Source organism: Panicum hallii, chromosome 2 (genome assembly GCF_002211085.1).
Source record: "Panicum hallii strain FIL2 chromosome 2, PHallii_v3.1, whole genome shotgun sequence".
Lineage (NCBI taxonomy): Eukaryota > Viridiplantae > Streptophyta > Magnoliopsida > Poales > Poaceae > Panicum > Panicum hallii.
Genome location: NC_038043.1, coordinates 10,135,442 through 10,148,048, shown reverse-complemented (window position 1 = coordinate 10,148,048; position 12,607 = coordinate 10,135,442).

Genomic DNA, 12,607 nt, shown 5'->3' with positions numbered 1-12,607 from the left:
TCTAGGGACTTGTTTGCAATTTGTGAAAGTTACAGGGACCTTACAGAAAAGTACTTTTTCCCACTAATCTAGGGGTTTTCTGAGAAAAAGTCCAACATGAAAATTGTAGGGTTTTTCAAGCTCTACACTTTTGCTTTAAGACTCAAATTCAAAAACTCAAAGTTTGCCCTATTACAAAATGAATTTTGAATCAAGGTAAAATGAATTTACCCCTGTCCTTACCAAATCAGGTTTTAATCAAATTTTTGACATTTTTACATTATTCTTAGGATATCATGATGACAATTATTTTTTTACAGATAGGTCCTTAAGTAAGCATAAAATTACTTTTACCCCTTACTTTTTGCACAAAAGACCCTGTAATCCTGCATTTTTACACATAGGCCCTTGCTATTACTTAAGAGCTTATTTCACCTTATGGCCATACCTAAAGCACACACCTTGCACAAAAAGACTTGTAAGGCATGAAAATTTTCAAATACACCCTTAACATCTATGTATATTATATCCAGGGTTTAATTTGTATGAATCTTATTACCTGGATGTCACACTGAACTGAGGGACTTTCTGCAGGGACACTCGGAACTGTACTGCAGCTATCCGCCGCAGCCGGACCTCCCCCGAGCGTATCACCTCCTTCCTTCTGCAGTCACGGCGGCCAAGAAAGCTCGCCTTGCTGCGATCCAAAGCCGCAACGATGCCACCGAACGCAGGGTCTTGCCAGCGGGGGAAGAAGCCGAGGGAGGCCCGCGCCCTGTTGCCGCCGTTGCCACCAAGGCGGCTCGCCATGCTGCGGTTCAAGGCAGTAGCGAGTCCACCGGGTGCGTGGGCTCGCAGGCGAGTGAAGGGACCGTGGGGGAGCTGCACGGGGACAACTCCTCCGATCAGAGCGTGGAATTGACCGGCGCTCTGCCACCGGTGCCGAAGGGCCAGCGCCAGGTGCGCAAACGCTAGGCTCAAGAAGTCGAGTCCTCCAGGTACGGAATTACTGTGTTGGACAATTCCAAAGTTTCCATGGTGCTGAGTACTGACAGCGTCCCCTTGCAGCCTCGCTGCTCCGCCGCCCGGGACGGAGCCCGAAGGGGTGGCGGCGGGCCCCTCTGCCGCCACGATGGTGACCATCACCGTGGCGGGGACCCCTCCATCGGCCGATCAGACCCCTCCATCCGCGGCGGGCGTCCCCCGTCGGGCCTGGCGGGTGAAGAAGGCTGCCAAGAAGAAGTCGACACTGTGAGTTTTGCTTCGATCGCTTGAAAAGCTTGGCCGCGCCTGCGTGAATAACCATGTTGTCGATGTCGCCAGGGCTGCAAGTGCGGTGCAACTCCAGCTGGAACCGGGCAGGGCTGCGGCGCCTGCCTCAGCTGCAGCAGCCCCCGAGCCCTCGGCGCCTGGGGGGCCTGTACCCGCAGAGGTGGCCCCTGGGGCAGATGCGGGGCTCCCCGACTTGCCGCCTCCCGAGTCCCGACAAGGAGGAGCCGGACCCGGTGGCGATGAACATGTCGTGGCCCCGGAGGCGGATGCGGGGCTCCCCAACTTGCCGCCTCCCGGGTCCCGGCAACAGGGAGCCAGGCCCAGTGGCGAGGAACAAGTCGCGGCCCTGGTGCCGCTCCTACCAGTGGTACAGGTACGCGCTTACCCGCCCGCGGCTTGATGCCAGGGTCCGGGGACAATGTGGTGACTATTTCGTATGCTTGCAGGTGTCCAGCCGCCACCGTCCGAGGATGCCGCCGGGCCCTCGGAGAGTCCCCGTGAGGTGCTGAGGACCGGGCCAGGGTACCAGAACATCATCACCACCGACCTGGTGGATGATCCTCTGCTAACGGCCGAGAACCTGAAGACCTTCAAGAGCACCTTCAAGGAGTTATACGACTTCTCCATGGTAGTACTCGCGTGAAGTTCCGGGTATGTGCATTGGTGAGTTGTTTAGTACTCATTCTCCTCCTTTGGCGCAGCATGTGATTACCAAATCCCAGAAGAAGTCGGAGAAACTCCGCGCGGTTGTGAGTGACGCGCGGGAGTTAGGTGCCCTGCACAAGCGCATCTCCGAGGAGAAGACGAAGAACTGCTATCTGCAGCGCGAGCTTGATATGCTGAAGCAGGAAAGGACTCGAGAGACCTGGCTGCTCAAGAATGACCTGAAGAACCTTGAAGAGGCCAACTCCGAGCTCCAACAACGGCTCAAGGAGCAACAAGCAGAGTACCAGGAGCAGCTCAAGGCAGAAAAGAAGGCGCATCAAGGTAGGCCCTCGCTTCCCTCGAGTACTTTTCCTTAGTGATTTCACTTGCTTGCTGAAACATCTTCACCACAGAGCTTAGGAAAGTAATAAAACACAAAGAGGAGCTGCTTACTGACGTGAAGAATATGCTGTATCGTCGTACAGATGAAGTCGAAAGGCTGCAGAAGGTGATCGACGACACTGAACGTCAGTTCGTCGACTGCCTTCAGCAAGTCAAAGCGCTGGGCGAGAGGGACGAGCAGCGGCGCAAGGAGCTGGAGGACCTCCAGGGAGCCGCCCAGGAACTGGTGGACATGGTGGACCCGCCCGAAGAAGGCGAGGCCGGCCCGCGGCCCCTGCTGGGACGGCTCCGTGAAGCCCCGAAAAAGATGCTCAAGTTCTTATCCGAAGCTCCAGTCGCTTGCGTAAGCAACGCCCTTGCGTACGTCAAGTCCTTCGTGCCGACCGCGCAGCTGAGCATCTTCGCGCAAGGGATGGCGGCGGACTGCTCGGACGAGCGGTTCGAGGAGTACCTGCGAGAGGCCCAACCTGTAGCAGAACAGATTGTACACAATGTACTGCAGGATTAGGGTGTATGAGACACTTAATCATTCTCTTATGTAAATGCTTCCCTTGACATCTCTACTTGTTTGCACGTCTTAGCTGAATTGGGATCCAGGCTTACGAGACTCAAGGAGAGACGCGTCCTTGGGTGCAACGACCCGGAGGGTAGCTAGAATTCGTCTAACAGAGTAGCCACAACTCGATTGAGCGGGTCTAGACCTGTTAGGGAAGAACGCGAGCATCGTCGCGGGGGTGCCGTGCGTAGGGTGAAAAGTTAGGACTAGCTCGAGTGCGGTGACTCTGATTGTAGTCGAAAACGCTCGTGCTTATGAGCGTGCTCCGTAAGCTGGGTGAGACCCGGGCGGACGGATCGAGCTTGTTAGGAGCAGGTGCGGTCGTTGCCGCGTTTTGGCCATTCTTTTGGCAAAAACATGACTGTTCTGAGTGCAGCCACTCATGATGTAGTCGAGGTGGCTCTTTATGCGAGCCTTTCCAACGCGCTGTCTTTTAGCCAGTCGAGCGGATCAACTGAGTTGGACAAGGTGCGACTTCAATCGCGTGCGACCACCTAAGGTCGTGGCGGAACTCGATATATCGAGGGGTTTTAGCCGGAGCAGGTGGTTCGACAAAAAATGAAGTCGATAAGTTGTGAATGTAGTCATAACTTTATTCACGACGAGTAGCCAGCTTACACGAGAGTTTCGCCCGTGGCCGTGGCTGTTGTCGCCGGAGAAGGAGTGTTCAACCCGAAGATTGTGGCTCGAAGCCTCCAATATGAATCGAGGAAAGGAGATCTTCAAGCCCCCGGGGAATTCGGATATCACCGGGCATTTGCTTACGGGTAGAACTTACGCAGGTGTTGGACGTTCCAGGAATTTGGGATGTCCTGGCCTTCGGGGCACTGTAGTCGATACGACCCTGGCCGTGTGACCTGCTTGACGACGAACGGGCCCTCCCACCTTGAGTTGAGCTTGTGTAGGCCAGATTCATCCTGGATACGACGCAAGACCAAGTCGCCAACACTGAATGACCGCTCCTTGACGTTGCGATCATGGTATCGGGGGATCCCCTGTAGGTACCGGGCTGACTGGACAAGAGCGGTGCAACGAGCTTCCTCTACAGAGTCGAGCTCTAACTGCCGCGCCTCGTCCGCCTCGCCTTCATTGTACGTTTCGACCCTCGGGGACTTCCACATGATATCGGCTGGTAAAATGGCTTCGGATCCATATACGAGGAAGAAAGGTGTTTGGCCTGTGGCTTTGGACGGCTGAGTCCGAAGCCCCCAGACTACATGCGGCAGCTCGTGTACCCATTTTCCTCCCTTCTTGCTATTCTCGTCATATAGCCGCTTCTTGAGGCCGTCGATTATCAAGCCGTTCGCCCGCTCGACTTGTCCATTGGCCCGCGGGTGAGCAACTGAGACATACTTAACTTCGATGCAGGCATTCTCGCAGAATTCCCAGAACTGGTTGGCCGTGAAATTTGACCCCAAGTCCGTGATGATGGTGTTGGGGAAACCGAAACGGTACAAGATATCTGAGATGAAATTTGACCCCAAGTCCGTGATGATGGTGTTGGGGAAACCGAAACGGTACAAGATATCTGAGATGAAATCAACAACCCGATCTGGCGTGAGCTTGGCGATTGGCTTGTACTCGATCCACTTCGTAAACTTGTCGATAGCCACCAGCACATGGGTAAGACCGCCTGGCACCGTCGTGAAGGGCCCGATCATGTCGAGACTCCAACAAGCGAACGGCCAAGATGGCGGTATAGTGATGAGGCTATGGGCCGGAACATGTGTCTGTTTGCCGAAGAATTGACAATTTTGGCACCTGCGCACGAGATCCTCCGCGTCGGTGACTGCGGTGGGCCACCAGAAACCAGCCCTGTACGCTTTCCCAACCAGCGTTCTTGATGCCGCATGGTTGCCGCAGACGCCTTCGTGAATCTCCCGCAGTATGTCGTGACCGTCCTCCTTCGTGACGCACTTCATGAGAACTCCTGACCGAGCGCCACGCCTGTAGAGCTTGCCTTTGACCAGGGCGAAGCCCTTGCTCCTTCGCGAGATGCGTGCCGCTTCTGCGCTCTTGGCGTCGATTCCCGCCGGTAGCCGTTGGTCTTGAATGAAGTCGATAAAGGCCGCTCGCCAATCCTCCCCCAGCATCAGAACCTCTCGGTCGGGTTGTTGAGGACCCGAGTCGATGGTTACCGGCGGAGAAGGCTTGATGGATGGTTGAGCGAGCTCCTGGACGAAGACTCCCGGTGGGACTTGAGCGCGTGTTGACCCCAGTTTGGACAGGATATCTGCACCAACGTTGTGTTCTCGTAGCACATGGTGGACCTCCAAGCCGGAGAACTTGCTTTCCAGCTTGCGCACTTCCTGAACGTATGCCTCCATCGTCTCCTTGTTGCAATCCCATTCCTTATTGACCTCGTGGGGAGATAAGCAAGACACCAGCACCCCCGCCGTCGAGCTTGAGGGATCCATCAAAGTACATGGTCCAGTGCTCTGGCTTGTCCACTGGGGTTGGGACTTGATTCTCCCTCCATTCAGCCATGAAGTCGACTAGAGCCTGTGACTTGATTGCAGTGCGTGGCTTGAAGTCGATTGACAGAGCCCCCAGTTCCACTGCCCACTTAGATATGCGTCCCGTGGCATCTTGATTATGAAGAATATCCGCCAGCGGGAAATCCGTAACCACAGTGATCTTGTAGTCGTCGAAGTAATGGCGCAACTTCCTTGATGTGATTAAAATTGCATATAAGAGCTTTTGAACTGCTGGGTACCGTACCTTTGACTCGGAGAGGACCTCGCTGACGAAGTAGACGGGCCTCTGCACTCCAAACGCATGGCCTTCTTCGCCTCGCTCGACTACAATAGCGCTGCTGACAACATGGGTTGTTGCCGCAATGTAGAGTAGTAGGTCCTCTTCTGGTAGCGGAGCGGTGAGGATCGGAGGCGACTGGAGATGAATTTTCAGGTCTTGTAGGGCCCGCTCGGCCTCCTCCGTCCATTGGAATCTGTCTTGGCGTTTTAGGAGCTTGAAGAAAGGTAGTCCTCTCTCCCCGAGTCGGGAGATGAACCTGTTCAAGGCCGCCATACAACCTGTCAGCTTCTGCACATCCTTGACTGTGGCCGGAGCCTCCATATCAGTGATGGCCGTGATCTTTACAGGGTTGGCTTCGATGCCCCGGTTGCTGACAATGAACCCGAGCAGTTTCCCTGAAGGTACTCCAAAAACGCATTTGGTGGGATTGAGTTTCCACCGATATCTGCGTAGACTGCTAAAAGTTTCTTCCAGATCTGTGATCAAGTTATCGGACTCCCTGGTCTTGATGACCACGTCGTCCACGTAGGCCTCGATGTTCCGGTGCAGCTGATCCGCGAAACACATCTGGATCGCGCGTTGGTAAGTTGCTCCCGCATTCTTCAACCCGAAGGACATTGTTTTGTAAGCGTAGGTCCCGTACGGGGTGATGAAGGCAGTCTTGATTTGGTCCTCCTCCTTAAGCGCGATCTGGTGATAGCCTGAGTAACAATCAAGGAAACAAAGAAGGACGCAGCCGGCTGTTGAGTCGACAACTTGGTCAATACGCGGCAGCCCAAAATGATCTTTTGGGCAATGCTTGTTGAGATCAGTGTAGTCGACACACATTCTCCATTCATTATTTTTTTTCTTTACAAGAACGGGATTCGCTACCCACTCTGGATGGATTACTTCTTTAATGAATCCAGCCGCGAGAAGTTTAGCGATCTCCCGTTTGATGGCCTCACGCTTGTCGTGGGCAAACCTCCGGAGGCGTTGCTTTTTGGGCGTGGCCTTCGGGTCTACATTCAAAGCATGCTCGATCAACTCCCTGGGCACCCCTGGCATGTTCGCAGGTTTCCATGCGAATATGTCTCGGTTAGCCCGAAGAAAGCTGACGAGCGCGAGTTCCTATTTGTCGCCTAAGCCCGCGCCAATGACGGCGGTCTTAGACGGATCTCCCTCCTGGAGCTGGATCGACTTGAGGGCCACGCCATCAGTCGACTGGATGCTCGACTTGCTGGCCTTCTAGGAGGGAATTTCCAGCCCAGACTGGGAAAGCTACTGCGCGGCCGCGAGTACTTCTCCCGAAGCATCTAGCACACGAGTAGTCGAAGCATATTGGATCGCCTCCTGGTTGCAGTCATAGGACTTCTTCAAGTCGCCACGGAGGGTGAGCACTCCACCGAGTCCTGGCATCTTGAGAAGCAGATAAACATAGTGCGGCACTGCCATGAACTTAGCTAGTGCCGGACGACCCAATATTGCATGGTAAGAGGAATCAAAAGTAGCCACCTCAAACTTGATAAACTCGGTACGATAATTCTCCCACGTGCCAAAGGTGACTGGGAGGACCACCGTGCCAATCGGGTGCGCCGCATTACCTGGGACGATCCCGTAGAAGGGAGACTTGCTGGGCACCAGCATATCCTTGAAATCCAGGCCCATCTTCTTCAAAGTACTGACGAAGATGAGATTGAGCCCGCTTCCGCCATCGATGAGGACCTTGGTGAGCTTGACCTCCGCCACCACGGGATCCAGAACCAATGGGAACTTACCGGGCTCCGAGAAGCTCGTCCATTGATCGTCGCGAGAGAACAAGATGGGGACCTCCGACCAACGGAGCGGCCGTGGTACCGCCAGCTCGACGGACAAGATCTCACGAAGAAGCAGCTTCCGGTCCCTCTTGGAACCGAAATCCTCATCACCGCCGAAGATAACGTTGACGACCTTCGAGGCATCCTGAAACTTCGGATTACGCCCCTGGTCGTCGTGATCGTCATCCTCGGGTTCTTTGTCGGCAGGCTTCTTATTCTTCTTTCCACCACCGGTGTTACTGAACGTCCTCCGAAGGTGGTAGCAGTCAATGGCGGCGTGGCTAGCGCCCGGATGCCATGGGCACTTCTTCTGCAGGAGCTTCTCGAACTCCTCCTGCGTCGTCGACTTCTTGCCCCGCGAAGGACGATCGATAGCCGCGATAACATTATCTGGCTTTCGTTTTCGGAGTGAACCCGAAAAGTCCCGCTGGCTTGTGTCGTTGCGGTTGTCGTTTGAGCGCCGCAAATTATTATCTTGACGCCGCGGGAACCGCTCCCGCATCTTCTCCTCTTGTTCGGACCAATCGTGCATCATGTCACGAAGGCCCGCAACAGTCTTTGGCCTGTTCCGCCCGAAATCCCTGTAGATGCTGGGGTCGGTGATGCCGTTGTAGAAACAGTCAACGATGTCTTCTTCCGAGATGTTCGCGATAGTGGCGCGGACGTCGAAGAAGCGACGCGTGTAGGATCGCAGGAGCTCGTTGCGTTCTTGCTTGCACTGGGCAAGATCATGTCGAGTACCTGCACGAGCGATCGCTCCCTGGAAATTGTCGATGAAGACTTTCTTAAGCCGTTCCCAGGAGTCAATTGTGTTGCTGCCGAGGCTCTCCAGCCAAGTGAGCGGCGCAGGGTCCAAAGCCATCGGGAAGTAGACGACTTTGGTGATATTTGAGCCCCCCGCGACGTCAATGGCTGTGGAGTAGCAACGAAGCCACTGCTGGGGAGCCTGCTTGCCGTCGTACTTGGTGATGCCAATCGGCTTGAAGCCCTCCGGGTACTTGTAGCTGCTGAAACGAGCGGAAAAAGCAGGAAATCGATCGCTACAATCAGTACCTTCATTCTCAACTTCTTCACGGGTCTTGCGCCTGGAAGAAATCACGGTGCGCGCATCGCAGCCTTCATTAATGTGTTGGCGCAGATCCTCCGGAGGGAGTCGATGATGGGCTTGTCGTGGCTGACCCCCTTGCGGTGGCTGCTGCCTCCCGCCAGGGGTCTGGCTCCCGCAAGCGTTGTCGTTGCTGGGTTGACGTCGAGGACAGCCGCCAGCCGCTCGGCTGTGGTTCTGACTTCGACTTTCGCCCACGCGCTCCTCCCTGATGGTAAGCGCCGGGTTGTGTTGATCCAACTGGATCCAAGCCCTCTGCGCATACAAGAGTGCTTGACGTACCTCCGGGTCATGGCTGCGCTCGAGGATGGCCGTAACCCTGGCGATGTTGGCCACCGGAGTCCGAAACCCCCGTTCGCTGACGGCGGCGAACTCAGGATCAAGCTCACGATGCATAGATCTCCTACGCTCGTTGGCCCTCCTCCGCCGAATTGTGCGGGCCCTGTTTCTGGCCCTTCGCGCTTCACGATCGGCGTCATTTTCGTCGCCGACGTTGGCTGTGATCTCGTCCTCGGAAACCGCTTCAAAGTTGTCGATGGGAAAATCCCCATCGTCCTCGCCTTCTTCGGCCATCAGCACCTGGCGGGAGGAAAGCTCATGAGAACTTCCGTCGACTAGTTCAGTCGACCCCTCAGCCTCGGTGGCCAACGGCCTGCCTTCTTGAAAAGGCAAGGGCTCGAGGTGGGCCACGAGTCGACCCTCTGCCTCGAGTAGTTGGGGGAGCGTCATGCCCCTCCAGTACACCACGTGCCCCTCCGGCAGGGGGGTGACCACCAGATCACCGGTACCGGAACAGCCCGAAGCCCCCCGACACGCGGTGGCCTCAAGCTTTCCGATCTGGAGTGACAAGTCCATGTCCTTCTCAAACATGGAGAGGGACCCAGAGTCGTGGGCCTCCTGAAGGTTAGTGGCCAAATCGCACAAACCGAGTTGATGTCGGTTGTGCTGGTCCCTAGATTGGAACGAATCCAAACCAGGGGGAGTTGCCACAACACCAGAAGAAGTCGAAGCTGGATCGGACTCCAACTCGATCTGCGCTGCGGAAGCGTGGAGCGGCAAGTTGTCGAGCCCGTCGATGAACTTGTCAAGGTCGCTGCGGAGGTCCGCAGCGGAGGTTCTTGGCTTCATGTCGATGAGGAATCGCCGGAAACTGCCCGCACCATCTGCGATGCAGACCCATGAACCAAAAACGAACATCGTACCCTGAGAGGGAACTGACCCGATGAATCTGAACGATGCCATCGAGCTCGCCGGTGGATCTTCGACGTGCTCCCCTACCTGGCGCGCCAGCTGTCGGCGTTTAACCGGCTGCCCACCGCGGGGTATACCCAAGGTGGTAAGTTTTGGGTGAGGGGACGCCGAGATCAGGAACTCGAAGGTGCAAGGAACACAAGACTTAGACAGGTTCGGGCCGCACGGAGCGTAACACCCTACGTCCTGTATGGTTTGTATTGCCTTCTGTATTGAATGACCTAATGATCTTCTATTTTGAGGGGGGTCCCTGACCTCCCTTATATATCCGAGAGGTCAGAGTTACAAAGATGCTAACCAACCCCCTCCGAGGGATCACACCAGAACTGATCTCGAGTAGATCCTCTCTGTATTGGTTAGCTCTATCTCCTATTTAAACGGGATAAACAAGAGATAAACAAAACGAATAAGAGACAAGACGGGCTTAATCTCTTAAACTTCGTAACGTGCCCAGCCCGGTGGCCCCGGGTCTGACACCTCGTACTCAGCCTCGTTGTTGGATACTTTCCAAAGGATTTGAAGAACATACTTGAGTTGTTCGCCCTTTGGAGATATAAAGAGTACTCCAGTACCATCGCTGTCGAGCTTAAGGGAGCCATCGAAGTACATCACCCAATGCTCTAGCTTCTTGACTGGAGTCAGAACTGGTTTTTCCGACACTCTGCCATGAAGTTGACTAGTGCTTGCGACTTGATGGTTGTGCGTAGCTTAAAGTTGATGGAGAGAGCTCCCAGCTCCACTGCCCACTTGGAGATGCATCTAATGGTGTCCCGATTGTGGAGAATATCTGCCAATGGGAAATAAGTGACAACTGAGATCTGGTACTCGTCGAAGTAGTGGCGGAGCTTTCTGGATGTGATGAGTATTGTGCAGAAGTTTCTGAATCGACGGGTAACAGACCTTTGATTCGGAGAGTACTTCGCTAACGAAATAAACAGGCCTCTGCACACCAAATGCATGGCCCTTCTTGGAGCGCTCTACCATAATGGTTGTGCTGATCACGTGGGTAGTCGCGGCAATGTAGAGTAGCAAGTTCTCGCCTGACAGTGGTGCCGTTAGGATGGGGGCGACTGTAGGTGATGCTTGAGGTCTTGCAGTGCCTGCTCTGCTTTCTCTGTCCACTGGAACCATCTTGCCACTTTAAGAGCTTGAAGAAGGGTAGTTCCCGTTCCCCAAGTTGTGAGATGAATCTGTTCAGAGCCGTCATGCTCCTTGTGAGCTTCTGGACATCTTTACTGTGGCTGGAGCCCCCATGTCAGTGATGGTGGAAATTTTGTTCGGGTTGACTTCAATTCCTCGATGACTGATGATGAACCCGAGTAGTTTCCCCAAATGTACGCCAAAGACGCATTTAGTCGGGTTGAGCTTCCATCAGAACTTGATAGGCTGCTAAAGGTTTCCTCTAGGTCCGCAATGAAGTCGTCGTGGTTTCTAGTCTTGATGACCACATCATCCACGTAGGCCTCCACATTGTGTTGTACCTGGTCAGCGAAGCACAGCTGAATTGCCCGCTGATACGTTGCGCTTGCGTTTTTCAACCCGAAGGACATGGTTATATAAACGTGCGCACCATAGGGGGTGATGGAAGCAGTCTTGATCTGATCTTCTTCCTTGAGGGCAATCTGATGGTAGCCCGAATAGCAATCAAGGAAGCAAAGTAGTACACAGCCGGCAGTGGAATCAATGACTTGGTCGATATGTGGTAGCCCAAAGGTATCCTTCGAGCAGTGTTTGTTGAAATCAGTACAGTCAACACACATCCTCCATTCATTATTTATTCTTCTTTTTCACGAGGATGGGATTAGCTAACCACTCTGGGTGGAACACCTCTTTGATAAAACCAGCTGCGAGTAGTTTAGCTATCTCTTTTTTTATCGCCTCCCTCTTGTCCTGAGCCAATCTACGGAGTCGCTGCTTCCTTGGAGTGGCCTTAGTATTTACTTGTCTATGTTGCCCACCGCCGACCATGGCGTTATACCAGCCGGGCGTGGCTCGGGCGACACCTCTGGATAAGCAGCTTAAGGAGCGGGACATTTCCATTCATGAAATCAGGGATCGTCTTCTCACCGCCCAGGCGCACATGAAGCAGTACTATGATCAGGGTCACCGCAACGTCGCTCTGGACGTCGGAGACTGGGCATGGCTACATCTTTACCAGCGTTCCACCACCGGCATCACCGACAAGAGCACTGGCAAGCTGGCGCCGAGGTACTTTGGTCCATACCTGGTGCTCGAACGCATCGGTGAGGTGGCCTATTGCCTGCAGCTGCCTCCTCGCGCCAAGATTCATGACGTCTTTCATGTGGTCTTCCTCAAAAAGCACCACGGTGATCCCCTAGCTGCAGTGGTGCCTCTCCCTCAGGTGGTGCAGGGACGCGTTGTGCCTACGCCGGCATCCATCAAGCGTGCATGACTCAACCGTGGCACCTGGGAGCTGTGTGTTCGCTGGGTCAGCCGTGAGCCATCGAACTCCACCTGGGAGCGGCTCGATGATTTCAAGGAAGCCTACCTAGAATTTCAGCTCGAGGACGAGCTGTTTCGGGAGGAGGGAGGAAGTGTTGTGGATGCCTTCCTGGGGAACCAGTACAGGCGCAGGAAGAAATAAAAGCAGGCTGATCCATCATCTAGTGGCTAGAGTTTGTTAGTTTTCGTATTGTTAGCAGATTGGTTTCCAAGTAGGAGATCTGTTAGGAGATTGAGTTTGTTAGGAGATCGGTTAGTGTCGATGCTATATAAGAAGCATGACTGAACTCTTTGAGGTTAAGCACAACTCAGAGCCTCCCATGGAGGGCGAGTTCATTGGGTCTCTACATTGCCAATATATCTACCACAACATAGTAACAC